Source organism: Meles meles, chromosome 3, assembly GCF_922984935.1.
Source record: "Meles meles chromosome 3, mMelMel3.1 paternal haplotype, whole genome shotgun sequence".
NCBI classification, from domain to species: domain Eukaryota; kingdom Metazoa; phylum Chordata; class Mammalia; order Carnivora; family Mustelidae; genus Meles; species Meles meles.
The window spans coordinates 121,127,464-121,147,487 of NC_060068.1; the positions used below are offsets into that span (position 1 = coordinate 121,127,464).

Here is a 20,024-nt window from a genome sequence, read left to right on the forward strand (position 1 = left end):
CTCTGAAGTGATTCATTAAAAGTCCTTCAGTGGCAGAAGACCATCACCCAGATGTGAAAATAAACACAGAGGGAAATTCCAGCATCAGAACCGTTTCAAGTCTTTAAACAAATGCATGGCTATTTCAGGGAAAGGAAGAGTCTTTTGACTGTCTTTCCAAGCCCGCAGAATCCAAGTCAGCCTCTCTCCATCCAGCACGCCGGGCAAATTCCCATGATGCCAGACTCTGAAAACTGAAAGCACTCACTTGACTCTCTGGGGCCCTTCCCACTTGAACTTCTCGGCAGCTTCCCAGCCAAGGCCAGTCACCCACACTCACCAAGCTTCTGGTGGCGCAGCCTTCAGCTCAGCCTTCGTGAAGTATCAGAAGTCAAAGTAGAAGCGACTGCTCAGTTCTGCTCTGGGGGGAAAAAGCATAGAAAATAAATGGAGCATGAATCAATATTAAGCAAAACAGCATATACACTGACAAAAACACAGTAAAAATGGAAGAAAATGTGAGCATATTTGGGCACAGATCACATGTTATGTCCAGTGTCTGACAGAGTGGCTGGTGCATGGTAGGCATTTAATAAACACGTCAGGAAGGAAGGAAGAAAGGGAAGGAGGGAGGGATGGAGGGAGGGAGGGAGGGAGGAAAGGAAAGGAGGGAGGGAGGAAGGGAGGAAGGAAGGTAGGAGATTCTCCACCCATGAGAACCCTGTCCAGGAATTTAGGAGTTACTCAAGTACCTGCTTTACTTGGAGAAATCCAACAGAATTCCACCTTACCCCACTTCCTACCCATTAACCGGTAAGGATCAGAAAGAGTTAAGTTTCTTGAAGTGAAATCCAAATCCTTCCCATCAGAGAATATTAAACTGCCCCCACGCACCTGGGATTGCTCTTGTTGTTATTATTGCGGTAAAATACACACAACACAAAATTTGCCGTGGTAACAATATTTAAGGGTACAGTTCAGTGGCATGAAGCACACTGTTGTGCCAGCCTCACCAACATCTATCACCATAACTCTTCTCATCATGACGAAAATGAAACTCTATACCCATTAACCAACAGCTCCCTATTTCCTCCCCATCGGGCCCTGGCAACCATCACCCTTCTTCCCGTCTCTGTGAATGTGACTGCTCTAAGGACTTCATGTGAGTAGGATCAGACAGGATTTGTCCTTCTGTGTCTGTCTTACATCACCCAGCACCATGTCCTCCAGATCCAACCACGCAGTAGCATGTGTCAGAATGTCCCTTCTTGTTGAGGATGAACAGTCGTCTGCTGGATGTATGTACCACATTCTCCTTATCCACTCGTCCGTCGATGGACACTCGTGTTGCTTCCACCTTTTGGCTCTTGTGACAAACGTTACTATGAACATGGGTTTACAAATATCTCTTGGAGTCCTTGCTTTCAGTTCTTTTGGGTCGAGACACTGGGATTTCTTTTGAGCAGTGAAATTTCCCCTGAGAGGGAGAGGTGGGTAGAAAACCCAGCATTCTCTGAGCTTCAGCAAATGACAGAGCTGTCAAGTGACTGGAAAACATAGCAATTACGAACTTACACACACTCTGACTTCTAACAGGACACTGTGTGCCCAGAGGGTATTGAACCTCAGGGAACCCTCTCTTCATCACAACCAACTACTCATTCCCAGTCTTAGGGGCAGGGTTTGAAAGCCTAAGAGACCCAGTTCCGATCTCAGGAGGAGCCCTTATGAGTAAAGACTATTGAGAAAATACAAGATAAATAAAGCACGTATCAATATTTTTTTAAAAGACTATTGAGAGGGCGCCTGGGTGGCTCAGTGGGTTAAGCCGCTGCCTTCAGCTCAGGTCATGATCTCAGGGTCCTGGGATCGAGTCCCACATCGGGATCTCTGCTCAGCGGAGAGCCTGCTTCCCTTCCTCTCTCTCTGCCTGCCTCTCTTGTGATTTCTCTCTGTCAAATAAATAAATAAAATCTTTAAAAAAAAAAAAAGACTATTGAGAAAATATACAAGGTGCCAGTGTATCGTAAAGACTCCATAAACACTGTGTTCCCTCCATTCTAAGATCTCACCTCCTTTTTCTCGATTTCACATTTCTCTGATGAAATTTCTGAATTGAGGGTGTACATCACCAGACACAAGCTTTATCATTACCGGTGAACAGAATGAACTCAGCCAAACTGCTCTGGAGAGATCATAGAATTTTACTTAGAAGACTGTGGGGTAAACAACCCCCACTTGAGAATACCTAGCACTCAGAGCTGGCTCTCTCGCCTGCCAGAGGTCCCCATTCACTTCAGATTAAAGAGGGACTTCCAAAGAGTAAGTCCCTTTAGGTCCGCAGTATGGAGCAGAACTGTTCATAATGTGGCTGAGGAACAGACCCACCAGTGGAGCATCAGGGCTAAGGACGAAGGTTCTGGAATCAACAGTCCTGGGTGTGGCCTTAAGAAAGTCTGAGAAACAAACTGAGGGTTTTGGAGGGGAGAGGGGTGGGAAGTTGGGTGAGCCTGGTGGTGGGTATTAAGGAGGGCACGTATTGCATGGAGCACTGGGTGTGGTGCATAAACAATGAATCTTGGAGCACTGAAAAAATAAAATAAAATTTAAAAAAAAATAAAAGAAAGAAAGAAAGTTCACCTCTCCAAGCCTCAGCTTCCTCGCCTGGAAGAGGGAAGCTGTACCACTGCCGCCCCCTAGGGTGGCTGTGAGGAGAAGAGACAGATAATGCTGCTCCACGCTGGGCACAGAGCCCACACCCAGTCAGCTGTGGGACCAGCTGAGGGCGGTCAGGTGCCTTCTCCCCTCCGTCCTCAGGCACGCCTGCAGGAAAGCTTACATTGTGCTCTGCCCCTTCTCCAAACTCTACCGTCCGCGCCCTCCGCATTTTCTTTCACCGCTTTCACCGCCTTGATCATAAAGTTTAGGAGAAATACAAAGGAGTCCCCCTGCCCCCACTTATCCACCAATCCGTCCAGCCACACACCCATCTGACATTTACTGAAGGCCTACCCTCTGCTGAGCCTCACGGAGCCACTGGGAGCCAATGATGAATGGAACAGGCCTCTTCGCCACAGGAAGTCCCAGTGGCCCTGGGGAGGCACAGAAGTAATGGGCAGAAAGTCAGACACTTAGGGCGATGTAGTAGGCATGGCTGCAGGCCCTTTGGCACCATCCGTTCCCTTCTCTCACACCCCATGAAACAGTACTCTCCGATCCTGTTTTACAGATATGGAAACAGCATAGGGACCATAATGTGCCCCCAGTCACGAGGCTGTTCAGTTTCACCTCTACACTGTCGGAACCTAACCCTAATGGGAGTCCTGGGGCACAGGTCAGGGGATCAGGCTTGAGGGCATGAAGGAGGGTGTCCAACAGTTCCCCAGGATCAGCAGGCCACCAACTGCTGTGGGGCTTCCGCACCCGGAAGGCTGACACGTGGGAGACATATAGATCATACTCCTGGGCACGGTCCCTCACAGTCATCCAGTCAGCTCACTGAACCTGCAAGAGAGCCTGGAAAGGGGATCTAAGCCGTCTCCACTTCACAAAGGAGCTACCTGAGGCTCAGTGGAAAGTGTCGTGCCAACTCAAAGCCAAGGACGCCCAGCACACCCGCCTTTCAAAGACCCCCGTTCAGCTCAAATAAAAGAATTACTTCCAAAGGGAACATATTTCTCCCAATCCTAAATGCGTGTCAAAAGCAAGGGAGATGGCTGGGGCGCCTGTGTGGCTCAGTGGGTTAAAGCTTCTGCCTTCGGCTCAGGTCATGATCCTAGGGTCCTGGGATCAAGCCCCACATCGGGCTCCCTGCTCAGTGGGCAGCCTGCTTCCTCCTCTCTCTCTCTCTCTCTCTCTCTCTGCCTGCCTCTCTGCCTACTTGTGATCTCTGTCAAATAAATAAATAAAATCTTAAAAAAAAAAAAAAGCAAGGGAGCTGGACTTGGCATTCAGTCTCTTTGTCTCCCACCAGTGACCAGACCACATAGCAGAGTCCCTTCCTTTACTCTCTATCCTGGTACTCCCTCCTCAACACAGCCCTGCTGACTGCCCTCTCTAAAGCAGCACCTCATGGCTTCCCACTGGCCTTCCCTGCTCCATTTCTCTTCAGGACACATATTGGTTATCTGGTATCACAAGAGTTTAGTATCTGTTTCTCCCCAGCTAGACCATAAGCTCCGTGAGAGCAGGAGACTTGTCTATTTTGCTTTTGACCATACCCTAACAACTAGAACAGTTTCTGATACATTACAAGAGCTCAGTGTGGTTTAGGTCAATGAATGAATGAACAAATGAATGGAAGTGGGTTCGGCAATTACCTTGTCTAAGAAACCAGAAACAAGGACCAGGAACTCATCTGGGACACCTCCCCTGCCCCCATCTCCAGGTATAATGTTGCCCCAGGCTTTGCCTCAGGCTAATAGGAACATTTGACCTCTTGCCTTCTCCTCCCCACTGCTCTTCCCTATCAAGGACACTGCCCTAGGTGTCATGCCCAGAAGGAGCCCCTCAGTTCAGGGACCCGCTTGGATAGTACCCCACAGCCTCATTCCAGATCTTATTCACCCCTTGCCTCTCACACTTATAGTGCCCTCTTTCCACCCCAAAATCACTACGGAGCCCAGTCTATTTCCTCAGGTACCTTGTAACCCTGCAAACTCACTCATGCTAAGTACTGAGGAATAACAACAGCTCACAAACGGAACTTCTAAAGGGCACCTTCTAGGGGCACCTGGAGGGCTCTGTCATTAAGCATCTGCCTTCAGCTCAGGTCATGATCCCGGGGTCCTGGGATCGAGCCCCACATCGGGTTCCCTGCTCAGCGGGAAGCCTGCCTCTCCCTCTCCCATTCCCTTGCTTGTGTTCCCTCTCTCACTCCTTTTCTCTCTGTCAAATAAAGAAATAAGATCTTTTTTAAAAAAAATAAAAAATAAAATAAAGTAAATAAAGGGCACCTTCTAGTGACAATAGCGTAACACACCAGAATGGCTAATTGCAGGAGTTTCGGGTCTCCTGGAAACTGACAATGCCTCACCAGACACAGAGCATTTCCTGCAGAAGTTACTCATTCACTCCTGTCTTCCTGTGGCACTTGAGCTTCTACTGAGCACCTTCTGCCTGCTAGGAAGTATCCTGTGTGCTAATAAGAGAGTAAGAGAGACAGCAAAGCTCCCTGCTCTCAGAAAGCACACTGTCTAGTTGAGAAGACAGAGCAATCAGCAAAGACCTTGTCAAGGAGCTTTAAGTCTCCGTCTTAGTACTGCAGGACAGGCTGCGAACCCACAAGGGGACTGGAGGCAGCTACGCAAAGGACGGGAGGTCCAGAGGCATGCTAGAGAAACTGCCATCTCCACTGGCTGCTGCCATTTGACAAGGAGTTCACCAGGGAACCAAGGGGATGTAGGCAATCAGTATCTGCAACAGCGCAGAGTTCTGAGAGGGTGCAAGCAGGGCTGGCCATGGGCCACCAGCTTCACACAGCCCTGCTAAGGGGCCGATGTTCGGCACAGCCAAGGCACATGGGCCCGGCAGTGGGAAAAAACAACCGGCCACGGTGTCCTCAGAACTCAGTGGATGCCAGCAGTTCTTCCCTCCCTTTGGAATGCTAGAAATCAAGTCTGTGTTCCCCAGATTCTCCGTTGTCTATGCAATTGTCCAAGTTCACCGTCATAACACAAGAAGCAAATCAGCTGTCTCTGCACACAGTCTACAGTGCCTCCTTGACCCTGGCATGTCCAGGGAACTGTTTCAATAGCCTGCTGTCCCTTCCTCTGCCTGTCAAGGGAAAGCAAGCCCTCAGCATTAACCACAACAATCACAGGTGACCTGAGAGTTCTCTTTGACCTGCCAACTAAGGTAAGTGCCTTGCTGCAGATACCCAAGACTTCACTTTTAATTCATCTTCAACCCAACTTTCCTTCCCGGGCACTACCCCCACAGTTGCCCAGTGGAAAGAATCCCAGCACTTTTCTTTTCTGGCTTTCTCTGATACAACAAGCTTCCAGCAACCGTCAGAAGAGAAGGCAAGTAACATCCGCGGTGGAGACAAGCCTATGAAATGAGTTCAAACATACAGCAAGGCACTGTACTCACTACAGAGAGACACATGCTGTTCCATGGACAAGGGCCCAACTGTGACTCACTAAGCATAATGGGACATTGTTGAAAGTGTTGGGAACATGAGAATTCCCTCACTGCCCAATTTGGGTAATGTTGGAGCTACGTCTGCCTCCAGAAATGAAGTCAGACAGACTCAACCCAACTTCCTGTTGCTGGGCCCAAAGACCACGAGGCCACCATGTTTTTATGCCGACTTTTGTTCATGGGAAGTCACTTCCCAAGTTGTGTTTAAGGGCCAACCTGTCACCTGCATGTGCAAGAGAGATGAGTGCTTTGATAAAGGACATGCCCAGAACTCTGACTGGAGGGCCCTAGATCACATGAGAGGCTGTGTGAAAGACCTTCGCCCCAGGGCTCTGCACTATCAGATAGACTGGTGGGAAGAGGAAAAAGGTGCTCATGATTCGGTGTGAGGAAGGGATATGGCAGGCATGTGTAGCAACTATCTGTCTAGAACACATAAGAACTCTCATTTCTTGGATATCTATGATAGGCCAGGCAATGTTCAGTGCATGCATGACTTAATTTCCTTTCCACATCTATAAAATATAGGCAGGCCACATAAAGCTCTTACACATGGAAGCCCGCAGCTGCGAGGTGGCTATGTCACAAGCTAGCCATGTGTACACGTAATTTGAACTCAGGTCAGAGGGACACCAGAGGTGGTACTCTCCCTTAGTCTACACACTCTGCCACATGACAGGACTGTGGGGCAGGAAACGGGTGCCTGAGTGTTACTTGTTGCAGAGAGAGTGGCATTGCCACAGCCCTGGATAAGAGCAGCACAAGAATCCAGATGCCCAATCCCAAACCCTGAGCTGCTCTCTCCCGTGATCCTTTTGGCCTGTCTCTATCACAGCCCTTGTCACGTAACTCAGCACTGAGATGGCCTGCTGGAACACTGTCTCCCCCACCGATTCCTGAGTCTACCAGAACAGGCCCTCCTTTGTGCTCTTTGCATCTGCCACAACACCTGGAGCTGTGCTTGCACTCCAAACATTTCCGTGGGACCACATGAATCAGAGGGATAGATGGCTGCCAAGACGCATAAATAACTCAGACGATCTGGTTCAAGTCCAAGCTCAGCCACTGGCTAGCTGTGTGGCCTTGAGCAAGGGACTTCATACCACTGGGCCTCAGTTTCCTCACCCGCACCATGAAGAGATTCATTCACAACCGTATCAGCTGACTGTGAGACAGATTCCACAGGTGGAATGCAAAGGAACACTCCCTAATTTTATTTCATTCCAACAGATTCAGATTTCTTTTTCAGCTTATAAAAACGTAACTAGCTCATCGAGGCCTTGAAGTTTTCCTTTAAAATGAGATGCATATATTTTTTTGAAGTTCATTTTAAGAATCTGTTTGAGGGGAGGTGGGGGGATGGGTGAAACAGTTGAAGGGGATTTAAAGCACATTTATATTGAGCACTGAGCCATGTACAGAATTGTTGAATCACTATATTCAACACCTGGAACTAACGTAACACTGTATGTCAGCTAGACTGGAATCAAAGTTTTTTTTTAAAAGGAATTCACTCTTTCCAAAACTGCAAAAAAATAACATAATCTATTTCATGGCTACCAGTACTTATATATTACAAATAACTGGGAGTTATTTGTGGTGAGTGAGGTTCAGGTATCGGGTTAGACGATCTTTAACACTGATGCCTCCGACAGGAGGACCAGGGAAGGAGCTACAGAGCAAGAAGAAGTGGAGTAAAGATAAACGAGATATTGGAAATGACCTTTGTCCTGTTGGATGCCAACTACATGCCTGGCACTGGCTACACACCCTGGGAGACACGGACCAGATGTGAACACAGCCAAAAAATGGTGGATGGGGCCAGGAAAGGGGCAGGAAAACCAAAAGTTGGCTTTATCTTATTAAGGCCTTCAATGCTACCTGCGGAAGCAAGTACACGCAGAACTTTGTTGGTTTACTTTGAAGAACACAGAGACACAGACATTTTCTAGAAGACAGAGGATCCTCATGTGGATGCCTCTGCTGAGAGAGAGACAAGGAGAGTCGTGAGCCAATGACCTCTAATTTCCCATTGAATTCTATCTTGGCTTGGTGCTGTCACTAACAGAGTACTGGACTCAACTGAATATTTATGATTCTGATGTAAAAACTCATTAGTTAATGCAATCTGGCCAGTAGTCATTTTACCTGGCACATTTCACCTGAATCTGAGAGGTTCTCTGCCGCTGTCTCATTGCCAGGGTGGCCAGCTCCTGGGGAGGGTCTGGGTGGGACAGCGGTCACTGTGAAGCACTGAGGGCCGAGAAGCAGCAACATGGGTCCATCGCCTTCTATTTCCCAGAAATGGGCCGAGTAGAGGGCGGTGAGGTGGGTTAGGTCAAATCCCACCCTACCACAAGACAAACAGCTCTCCTGAAGCCTGGTCTGTTCAAGGACGGAAGCCAGAAGTGGTCCCTGTTGTGCATGAAGGAACTAGACATATGTTTCCAGTGTTTGCCAGGAAAACTACGCAAATGAATACAGTTTCCCATAAAAAGCAAACCAAAAGCAAATTAAGATGGAGGAATGGCATCCCCACATTTTCTTTATGCCCACTGTATAATTTTCCTCTAGCTGAACATCCACGGCCACTAAGATTTCCCCCCCTTTCTTTCATATGTGGAGGCTAGAAGGTGTCTTCTTGGGGACCGCTGCATGAAGACATATAAACCAAAGCAGCAGTTCGAGGAGCTTTCCCAGCAGAGCAAGAGTAATGGATACCATTGGTTATGCAAGTCCTACGTATGTGCCAGGCACTGGGCTAAGCATTGTCTGTTCACAACCTCACCAAGTCCTGCTTGGGGCTTCCTCAGGTAGCTGTTACAGCTTCCATTTTACAAATGAAGAAACTGAGGGTAGGATGAGGGTAGGACATGTGACTTGTCAGAAATCAGCTAACTAATACGTAGCAGAGCTAGGATTCAAACCCAGGTCTGTCTGAGTCTCACATCCACACTTCTCCCTGACCTCAATGTGTACCCCCATCTCAGGTGGTACATGACCTACCATCCACCCCAGCCTGGCTTCTGGAAGGTCCTATTAGTCTGTATCCCTGGATGCCGAGCTTCTCCCCTCTCTCAGCCCTTCTCCTTGGCCTGGTGTGTGCTCCTTCCTCACTCCTCCTCCACGTGAATTTATCTCTGTCATTCTAGAACCAGGCTATGCTCTTCTGTCTCTGAGAAGTCTTCCCAGCCTTCATCCACAGGACTGTCCATTTCTGATTTCCCGTGACCTGAAAGGTGTTCAGTTGGTCCTCTGAAGATGAGAAGAGTTAATGGGTTTCACTGCTGTTCTTACCCAAGTTCAAGAGCACAGCTACCATCCCTCTGGGTGTCAAGACCCCCTACCCTCTATCTCCAGGGGCTACAGGTGTGATGGACCTTGAAAGAACGGGGGTGTCCACACAGGGCTGTTTGGATGGGACTTGGTGAAGTCTCTGGGCTCAGGTGAGTGTTGTTCTAAGGGGTGATCCACAGGTGTCCCGGAGGCCACAGGTTGGAGTGACTAGACAAAGGGCATTCGGGACTCCCATTTGGGCATCTGGTCAGCTCCCAGGCTGTCTCTGACAGTCTCGCATTGCTAACCTTCCCCTCTCTGCCTGGACCTCAGTCAAGTCCCCCATCTTATACTATGCCCCACACCCACTCTTTGCCAGTCCTCCCTCCAGCCCAGAGACACCCCTGTGGTCTGGGGTGGGGAGAGGCCCGTGAGACTCTTCTAATTGTAAGGTTACAGAAGTAATGAACCCACCTGAGTTTGAAATGCACCGCATTCTAGCTGTGTAACTCGGTCAAGTTTCTTAATCTCTCTGTGCTGAAGTCCCTTCATCCAGAACACAGCTGTTGTGTGAGGAGGAAAGGAGTTCACACACACACACACACACACACACACACACACACGGCTCTCAGAACAGGGTTTGGCACATGGTAAGTGCTCCATAAATGTTTGCTGTGGTTATTACTTCTTGTGCTTTTTATTCCCACAATTAAAACCAGCTTCTCTTTATATGTGGCAGCCTCCGTCTGACCCGAGGAGAAGTCACACAGGGAGAAGCAGGAAGAAAGTAACACACAGAGGTGGCCTCTGAAAGTTGCTTTCTCCAGCTGGACTTCCAAGCAGAACCCCAGGCAGCATGGAGTCCAGAACAGGAACTGGGAGAAGCCCAGGGGCTCTACCCAGGACTCCCCAACTCTCCCAGCCATGGAACCCGCTCAGCAGAGTTCAGTAAGATCTCCAATGTCACACAAGGGACCCGATGACATCTGAGACACAGGTTATGACCGCCTTGCACATCATTTCCTCGTGTGTAAAATCAGGATTCTGGTAATAGCACCTTCCAGGAGCAGCTGTGAAAATGAGCTAGACGAAGACACGTGAGGAGCTTTGAAGATGCATACATATGACACCCCTCAATGCTAGAGCTTATCATTATCTCGCTAATTTTTACTTTCTTCTTTGTGCCTTTCAGGAATTTTCCATTTTCTGTAATGGATATGTGCTAATTTTGCAACTAGGTAAATATGGAGAAACAGCATGTTTTAAAGAAAAAATGATTAGAGATAGAATATCAGCACTGAGGGTATGAAGAAGGACGAGGATATGCCCAGCTGAGGATAACTCAGGGAGAACCACATGGCGGCAACAGCATCTGATAAGGGTTTTCCAACACAGGTAGAATCTTATTAAGTGGCAAGAGGATTCCTTGGTGCACCATCATGAGCCAAGGGAAAGAGAACTTGTCACTAATGAAAAAGATGTGAGGAGAGAAAACCTAGTGATGCCAGCAGGCGAGGCAGGAAGAAGGTCTTAGGAGATGCATGTTTTCCAGAATGCCTATTATTCTGGCCAAAAAGGAGGCCAGTGACAGAAAGCGAATACAGCATTTCAAACAGAGAGACCTCTCTGTGTTACTGATGTAGGCTTAGAATTGGTGCTAGAAAACACAAACTGATCATTTACAAGAGAAGAAATAAAAATGATCCCGAAAATCATGGGGAAAATGCTGATCAAGTAAGACAGGAAAATATACACAAGAGTAGCGAGAGGGGGAGAGGGAGGCAGGAAAAGGAAGCCCATCGAGGTTTATCCTCACACTCAAAGAAGCAACACAACTAAATTCATCCCTTCCTGAGACCATGTAGAGAGCCTTAGCCTCCTCAGTCTAAGCCCCAAGGCCCTTCACTAAATGAGGGTCAATAATCCTCTGAGTAACGCACCACCTCCCGGGGCCCTAAGAGCTCGCTGCTCCCTGCTCTGCCAAGGGAGGGAGTGCTTATGGGACAGAGAACGAAGTATGGGTCTTGCCTTTACAAATGCATCAAAACCTGGAGAAATGAAAAGCCCAGCCAACTGTTATAGGCAAGGAACTTAGAATAAACACATTCCTACTTCTTCTCATCTTTTTTAAAGTGCTCCTCCAATCTTGTATAAGCAAATCGGTAGACAGTGGCATTCCAGCATTGGAAATCCCACTTCTGCCACCCTGAAGCAGTGTAATGGCAGGCTAGGTACTTCCTTCCCTGGAGCATGAGTTTTCCTTCAACCATCCAGTGGAGGAATGACACAGACCCTGTAAGGTGGTTGGGAGCTTTAGAGAAAGTGAATGCATGGTCAAAGTCAGCCTTCGATAAGGACCAGCAATTGCTATCAAAAATTCAGAGAGAAAGACAAGCGTGCACCAAAATACACACAGAGTAGCACCTCTGGGCTGGAGAGCAAAAGCTGAAGTCCTTAATTCCTCTAAGATCTGTGCTAGCAAGTGCCCTCGCCAAGGATGGGCTTTCAAGTTGCAAACAGTCTCATTTCCTAGCTGTATAACAGGAATGGGAGCTTCAGTGTGGAGCTGGCCACACAGAGCACTGGGGCTGATGGACCACACACTGGACCCAGCTCCTTGGGCAAAGCTTAAGCAGTTTGTGTGGTCTCCCTCTGGCACTAGGCAAGAAGAAAAGACCTCAGACATCCATCTGCAGCTCTGGGATAAGAAAGGGGTGCAACACGCCTGCTTTGAGGCAGCTAGCAAGTGACCCAGGGGACTTTGAGCTCAAAAAACTAATTCTACAGGAAGCAGAGATAATTTAAGAAAATGAAGCCTATTATCCCAGACATTTGAGAACATGCCTGATTCTTCTTGTCCTGTGCCCATATTTTAGATCACAAAATAAGCTGCTTCTATGAATTCAAATAAGGACCCCCACTATCTAACCTGAGTCCTTCTGGACTTAGTAACAACCCAGAACACATTGCTTGCAATACAGCCCTCCTTTCAGCCATCCTCCTGCATAAAGTCACGTGCCAGGCAAGGCAGCCAAGAGCCAAGTTCTCCCTCATTTCATCACATGAAAGGCTGCCAAAGTAGCACCAATATATTCTGTGGTCTCTGCTTAATTCCATCTTCATTTAGCAAAATCTCCTGATACTGTTAATTTGCTTTGAGACCCAGTGGAGGAGAGTAAATGAGCCACTTATTCAAAACTAAGTTAAGGTGGCATTCGGTGAGAATGAGAGAGGCCACTGCTGCTTGTCATCCTGTGCTTGTCATGCCCCTGGAGAGTAATCCGAATTGGGGAACGCTGAAGATACTGGCATCTCAGGAGATATAAGTTTAGGATAAATAAAAGAAAGCATGGCTTCTTGCAGGAAGTGGGTGGTACACCCTGGAAATAGTTGATGCTTTTTAAATGTTCAAATAAATTCACAGATGACAGTTCCAGAAGGGATTATGAAAGGAACCTAGAACAGGCAATGTGTTTATAAATTAGCACAATGACTAAAACAGATTGGCTTCCCTCTACCCCGCAAAAACAATATTGCTGTGGCAAGGTTATTAAGCATTCCGACCTCTGGACCTCACAATGATTAAATCATAAGTATGACTCAATATGTTAGGAAAGCAAATATATCACAACCATAAACCTTTACAACAATCTGCCATGCTAAGAATTTACACAGCATGCCCGATATGATGGACATTGCTGTATCCGCTGCATTAATTATACGAAAAGTCCCATTTTACTCTAAAGCATACCAAAAACTAAAAAAAATACAATGCAACTGCACCACCAACTTGACCTACAGCCGATATGTTAGCTATAATATACAATCACGTGAGCACCACTTTGACTCAACTTCTTAATATATGGGAGCTTTGGGGGAAACGACTTTTAAAATTCTGGTGTCTTTGAAGATGATGCAGGAAAAACTACATGGGTGCCCTCAGTTGTCCTTGAGACACTGTCCTGCAGCAGTGTCCTGCAGCTCCCTGCCTCAGTGTTCCGCTCCCACTCTTAAGTGGCACAGGAGTCCCCATCCTGATGGTGGTGAGCATACCAGTAGCCATGTGTCTCCTCCCTCTTAGAAATCTCTTGGACAATATTGATTGCATTGTATACAGGATGAACACCCACCATTTGCATCAACATGGATGGAACTGGGAGGAATTATGCTAAGTGAAGTCAGTCAAGCAGAGAAAGACAATGAGTGTATGGTTTCACTCACATGTGGAACAGAAGCAATAGCGTGGAGGACCATAGGGGAAGGGAGGGAAATCTGAAGGGGGAGAAATCAGAGAGGGAGATGAACCATGAGAACCATGAGAGACTATGGTTTTGTGATGAGCACTGGGTGTTATATGTAACTAATCAATCGCTGAACACTACATCAAAAACTGATGATGTATTATACAGTGGCTAACTGAACATAATAGAGAGAAAGAAAGAAAGGAAGGAAGAAAGAGGGAGAAATCTCTTGAAGATTCCCCAGTCTTAGCTTGGATGCTTCAAATGCTAGAGCACTCACTACAAGTCAGCTCCTTCCACTGAGACAGATACCTAGCTCCCCATAGTTCTCATCTGCTTTCCTGGAAACAAAGACATTGAACTTACCTTCCTTTCGTAACCCGGGATATGCCAGTTAAAATGCAGTAGCTTCAAGAAAACAAACAGCTCAATGAGGATAAAACAATGAGGAGATTTATAGACTTGCCTGCGGGCAGCCCTGAGTCGGCATGGGCTTGTGTGGGGGAGGGGATTGATCTAGTGGCTCTGCCCTCTCCCAGGGCTGGATGACCTCGTGGTTAGAGGGGGGCTGCCAACAGCCAGCTAAGCTACCTGCTTTCTTGCTTACTATTGAAGGAAGGGGTAGACAGAGAGCTGGCCCTTTCCTGAACCCCCTCAAAAAAGCACAGACTTACTTTCTTAGAAGCCCTTACCAAACCCCTCCTTGTGTTTCATTGGCCTGAAATGTCTTAAATCCACCATCTCTAAGACAGTCACAGAGGCAAGGGGGGTGGGACTTCCATGACTGGCTTAGCTATAGATCAACCAGGGTCCATCCAAGCTGTGGGTCAATCTACCAAACCCCTCCTCCTCCCCCACTCCTGGTGTCACACAATGGGGGGGGGGGAGAAGTATGGTGAATGTCAGAGACACAACGACCATGTCTACTCTATGGTTCTTCTCCTTTTTTGGTTGAAAAATCCAGTCCCTTCCCTTGATCCTCCGCAGGTAGGGGGCCTGGGGCCACTTGCAGTCTGGCTGCCCTCTCCAGCTAAGCCTGTGGAGAGCAGCTGTGCCTGTCAGTACCCTGGGCACCCAGAGACACTCACCAAACCTCACCTGGGACTTCCACAGTCATGCCATGCTGGGGGCTTACACTGGCTGATTCACCGTGAGCTTCAGTGGCTCCTGGGTTTGGATTCCTGCTCTACCACTTACTGGATATATAACCCCTATAGGTTATTTCACCATGGTCACCCCAGGTTTTCTCATCTGTGAAATGGGAATAATAATAGTACATATTTTATCAGGTTACTGTCATGAGATAAAGCATGGACAGTCTGAACCCACTCTGTGGAGGATCGTAAGTGCCTCGTAGATTGTGGTATTATCACCAATGATAATAAGTGAGTTCTCACCCATCTGGTACCAATATCAGCCCCCAACTGCACAGAAAAGTAGAGGCTTTCTGCTCCTCCTTTGCTCACACCAGATCCGGAAACATGATCCTTGCCATCTGCGGACACCCAGCTGTGCAGAAGGCCCCACATTCTCTGCAGCAGAAACTTGCTCTCTGCCCTCCAAGAGCCTTCCCCTCCCCCCCTCCACCTGCTCTGCCTCTGCCCTCTGCCTCCCAGACTCCCGATATGGAACAGGACTACGCAGAGCAGCTCTGTCACCAGAGAAATACCCATTTACAGTAACGGTGCCCTTTTTTCTGCAACTGCAGCTGCTCCTCTGTGCCTCCATTACTCAAATGCAACAAACCCACTTCAGCAATCCTGAAGTTAATTATAAGGAAAAAAAACTCAGAGTTCTGGAAAGATAATTTCAGTAGTAACCATTCATCTTGGAAAATATCAGCCTTCACCAGGAACTAAAAAAGAAAAATAACTACCACACTCTTATTTCTTTGCAAGTGTTCTTATGGTATATGAGCTTCTTATGGTGATTGTGGATATCGATATTTTTAAGCAGTTTAAAGAAATTTGCCGAGGCGGGAACTAGAGGGGAGATTGACTGCCCAGTGACTGTTTCCTCCCTGGGGTTTAAAAAAAAAATGGGTCACGTCTCAAATCTTAACACTTCCTTCCCTTCTGGGCAAAGAATTCCTGTTTCTTGGGAACTTTATTGAGCCTCCACCCCCCAATCTGTCCAGCACCCTCTTGCCTTGGCCTGTCCCCTGAGCTCTGTCCAATTGCCCTGATTCAATCTCGTTCTGTCTACCCCTCCAGACAGGTCTATTAGCCAGACTGGCTTCCTAGCTGTCGACTTGGCTCTCCCAGCTCACCTTTGACTCCATGTTCTGCAGCCCGCCGGTCAGGCTGTCCCAGCCCTGCACTCGGCTGTCCAGCAGGTGACTCCAGACAGATATGAGAGAAGATCATCCCATTACACCCTAAGTGGAGCAATACCTGAGAAGATTCTGGGTACCCATCTCAACCCTGGTTCTGACCTCAAGGAGGAAACTCAAACTCTTGCAAAACTACCCCCTTATCACCATCACCATCGGACACAGAAAGGACTGGGTGGGCCATGAAGCTAATTCTGGGCAGGACGACTGACCCATCAACGAGGGTCCATCTGGTACACACAGAAGCACATCACACGGAAGATCAGATGGAACACATGGGAGATCCGACAATTGTTCCCGTTCTTCTCCCCGCCCTCTGCCATGTGACCTTGCAGAGCAGGGTGACATGGAGAGCACAACCTCACCGCACGGACACTGGGCTTGCCTACATGCTTTGCTTTGGCCAAGCTAATATCAGTAGATGTAACACAAGAGGAACTCTCCCAGGATTTGCACAGTTTGGTTTGCCCCTTTACACTTTCATGACCCACCATGAGAAAGGCACGCCCCAAGCAGCCACTAGTCCAAAGAGACTAGGACTCAACCAGCAGCCTAGAGCCAAGCTGTCAATCCCAACAAGACCCAGTCAACCCCCAGACTCGTGAGCAGGAAAACAAATGTCTGTAGTTGTCTACATGCTGAAAAACGCAAACAGAATGGCCATCGCCCCAAAACAACCTTCCTGGCATCCTGACCACAAAGTTCCTTATTGCCCCAAACCAGGAGGTGACTGCAATCAACACAATTTAAAGGCTATAGATGGAAATGGATAAAATATCTGCAAACCACATCTCTGATAAGGAGTTAATACCCAAAATATGTAAAGAAATCATACAGTCCAATAGTTACTAATAATCCAATTCAAAAAAGGTCAAAGGCAGGCACCTGGTGGCTCAGTTGGTTAAGTATCTGCCTTCGGCTCAGGTCACGATCCTGGAGTCCCGGAATCGAGTCCCGTGTTGGGTTCCCTGCTCAGCGGGGAGTCTGCATCTCCCTCTCCTCCTCCCCCTGGTGCACGTGTGCATACTCTCCCTCTCTCTCAAGTAAATAAATAATAAAATCTTTTTTAAAAAATGGTCAAAGGACCTGAATAGACATTTTTCCAAAGAAGAGATTCAAATGGCCAACTGGTATATTGAAAAGGTCCTCAACATCAATGATCACCTGAGAAATGCAAATCAAAACCACACTGGGATATCAGCTGACACCTGTTAGAATGGCTGTTATGGCTGTTATAAAAAAAAAAAAAACAAACAAACAAAAAAAAAAACACAAGAAATAACAAGTGTTGGCAAGGATGTGGAGAAAAGAAAATCCCTGTGCACTATTCGTGGGAACACAAACTGGTACAGCCACTATAGGAAATAGTTATGAAGTTATGAAGATTCCTCAAAAATTTTAAAATAGAATTATCACATGATCCAGCAATCCTGCTTCTGGGTATACATGCAAAGGAAATGAAATCAACATTTGGAAGAGCTATCTGCACCCGTGTGTTCAATGCAGCATTATTCACAGTAACCAAAATCTGGAAACAACCTAAGTGCCCACTGACAGATGAACAAATAAAGAAAATGTGGTATGTGAGTGTGTGTGTGTGTGTCTGTGTGTGTGTGTGAGAGAGAGAGAGATGGAATATTATTCAGCCACAAAAAAGAAGGGAATCTTGCCATTTGAGACAACATGAATGAATCTGGAGGGCACTGTGCTAAGGGAAATAAGTCAGACAGAGAAAGACAAGTACTATATGATCTCATCTTACACATGGAATCTAAAAAAACTAAACTCATAGAAAGAGAGAAGAGACCGCGGTTACTGGGGGTGGGGGGATGGGAGCAGGGGAAATGGGCGAGGTGGGCAAAGGGTGCAAATTCCATTATAAGATGAAGAAGTCCTGGGGACGTGATGGATAGTGTGGTGACTAGAGTTAACAATGGCGTATCACACACTTGAAAGTTGCTAAGAGAATAGATTTTTAAAGTTCCTAAACACACACACACACAAAGGTAACTATGTGAGATGAGGAATGTGCTAACTAACCTTATAGTTGTAATCATTTCACAATATATTGGTATATCAAATCATTACACTCTACACCTAAAACCTACCCCATGTTATATGTTGATTATAGCTCAATAAATCTTGGAAAAAAAAGGATGATAAATATTTTATTTTTAAAAAATAGACTGCCATCCTTGCAGGACAGAAGAGAGAAGAGCAGCCACTCCATCAATAACCCCACAGCACTTGGCAATGATGACTCCCCAAGGAAACAAATGAGACTCCTGAATGGACCCAGCTTCCGCCTCTCATGCCCCATGTGATGAATGACTGAGCTTGCCTGCCTCACATCCCTTTTCCCTTCCTCTGGCACTAGCCCCCATCCTCCCTCTGGGGAGCCACCGCCCATCAGCCCTGTGGTTTCGGAAGGGTCCCTGCTCTCTGGCTGTAGGCATGGGCTCGTACTATGCAGCATATGTTCCCCTGGCCACAGTGAGTAGGTCAGGGATGGACGTATGACCCAAGCCAGACCCAAAAGAGCCAACCAGGGGACTCCTGCAGGAACCTCTTGGGAGGAGGAGCTCTTTCTGGTAAGATCTGGGCTCAGAGATGCTGAAGTCACCCCAAACAGACTGAGGAAAGGCAGGGCTAAAAGACGGAAAGAGACAGATGCCTAAAGCCCTTGTGTGAACACCTGGATCCAGCTATGCCTTAAGTTAACAGTATCCTGAACACCTTTGATGTATGAGCCCATAAATTTTTGTTTCTTCAGCCTGTGAAACTGGGTTATTTCCCTCCCCCACTGAGGACGCTCCCTTCATCAGGCACCCTGTACAATTGCTCCTCTCCATCTTGCATCTTTGAAGTCTGTTTAATGCTAAGAAAGGGCATAGAATTCTCAAGGTCCTCCATTGGAATTTCTGTTGCTGACCTCTGCCATTTTGTTGAGCCGGTGGTTCCAAATCCTTGACAATGGCAAAGGACATCATCGTTGGTCGGGAATATTGCAAAGCATCTATTTGTATATGCAGACACTTGCGATTTTCTTAGTAATTTTCTCATTTTTCTTGGGGGGAAAAAACGCCTGAGCATGTCATCCCCTCCTATCCCTGCCTCCCTCAGTGTTCAGGAATATGACAAAGCTGAACAGGATATTTCTGAACTTTAGAGCATTAAAAACCGATCAAACCAACCCCCTTCTAAACGAAAGGAAACTATCTTGTCACAGAGGGTCCTCTCCCCTGAAATGCATTCCAAAGCAATGTCACAAATGCATGTAGCTGGCCAGATGCCATCGGCTGCTGATTGGGAGCCATCTCCTCCCCCTCCAGCCATCCCCCAGGCCAGCTGTCAGGGCTCCCCACTTGGAGTCCTCAAGTTCCTGAAATGATACGGGCAGTACAGATGCCACAGGGCTCATGTAAGGCATGAAAGCAGCCTCGGCCCTTGAAGGCTCTCTGCTCAGCTGTCACAGCCAACTGGGCCACCGGCACAACCAAGGGCTCGCTCAGAGAGCTCCCAAGACAAGACTCAACCCCCGCCCCCAGAGTCAAGCTCCTGATGTTCCAGCAAAACCCTGTGGCTCTCTGTACTGCCAGTGGCCACCCTCTGAGATCATAGTCATTATCATCATTCTTTTTTTAATATCTTAAATTGTAATAAAGTACACATATCAAGAGTTTAGCATCCTGACCACTTCTAACTGTTCAGTTCAGTAGCGTTAATACTGAATCTCCAAACTATTTCATTTTGCAAACCTGGAATTGTGCACCCATTCTATTTTTTTTTTTTTAAGATTTTATTTATTAGTCAGAGAGAGAGAAGGAGAGCACAAGCAGAGAGAGAAGCAGGCTCCCCGCTGAACAGGGAGCCCAATGCCGGGCTCAATCCTAGGACCCTGGGATCATGACGTGAGCCGAAGGCAGAGGCTTAACTCACTGAGCCACCCAAGCGCCTATTTTAAACAATTCTGCACCCATTTTAAACAATAACTTCCCTTCCCCAGCCCCCGACAATCACCACCGTTCCACTGTCTGTCTCTTGAATTTGAC

At 47.4% G+C, this 20,024-nt stretch overlaps 1 long non-coding RNA gene across 1 annotated transcript in view; it reads right to left on the reverse strand.

The window, feature by feature from the left end:
- Nucleotides 1-325: 325 nt before the first annotated feature.
- The window catches only part of LOC123939360, a 119,163-nt gene continuing 99,464 nt past the window's right edge, over nucleotides 326-20,024 (reverse strand). Inside the window, exon 3 of the long non-coding RNA XR_006817830.1 lies at nucleotides 326-400. This is a non-coding gene — a long non-coding RNA (uncharacterized LOC123939360). The remainder of the gene's footprint in view (nucleotides 401-20,024) is intronic.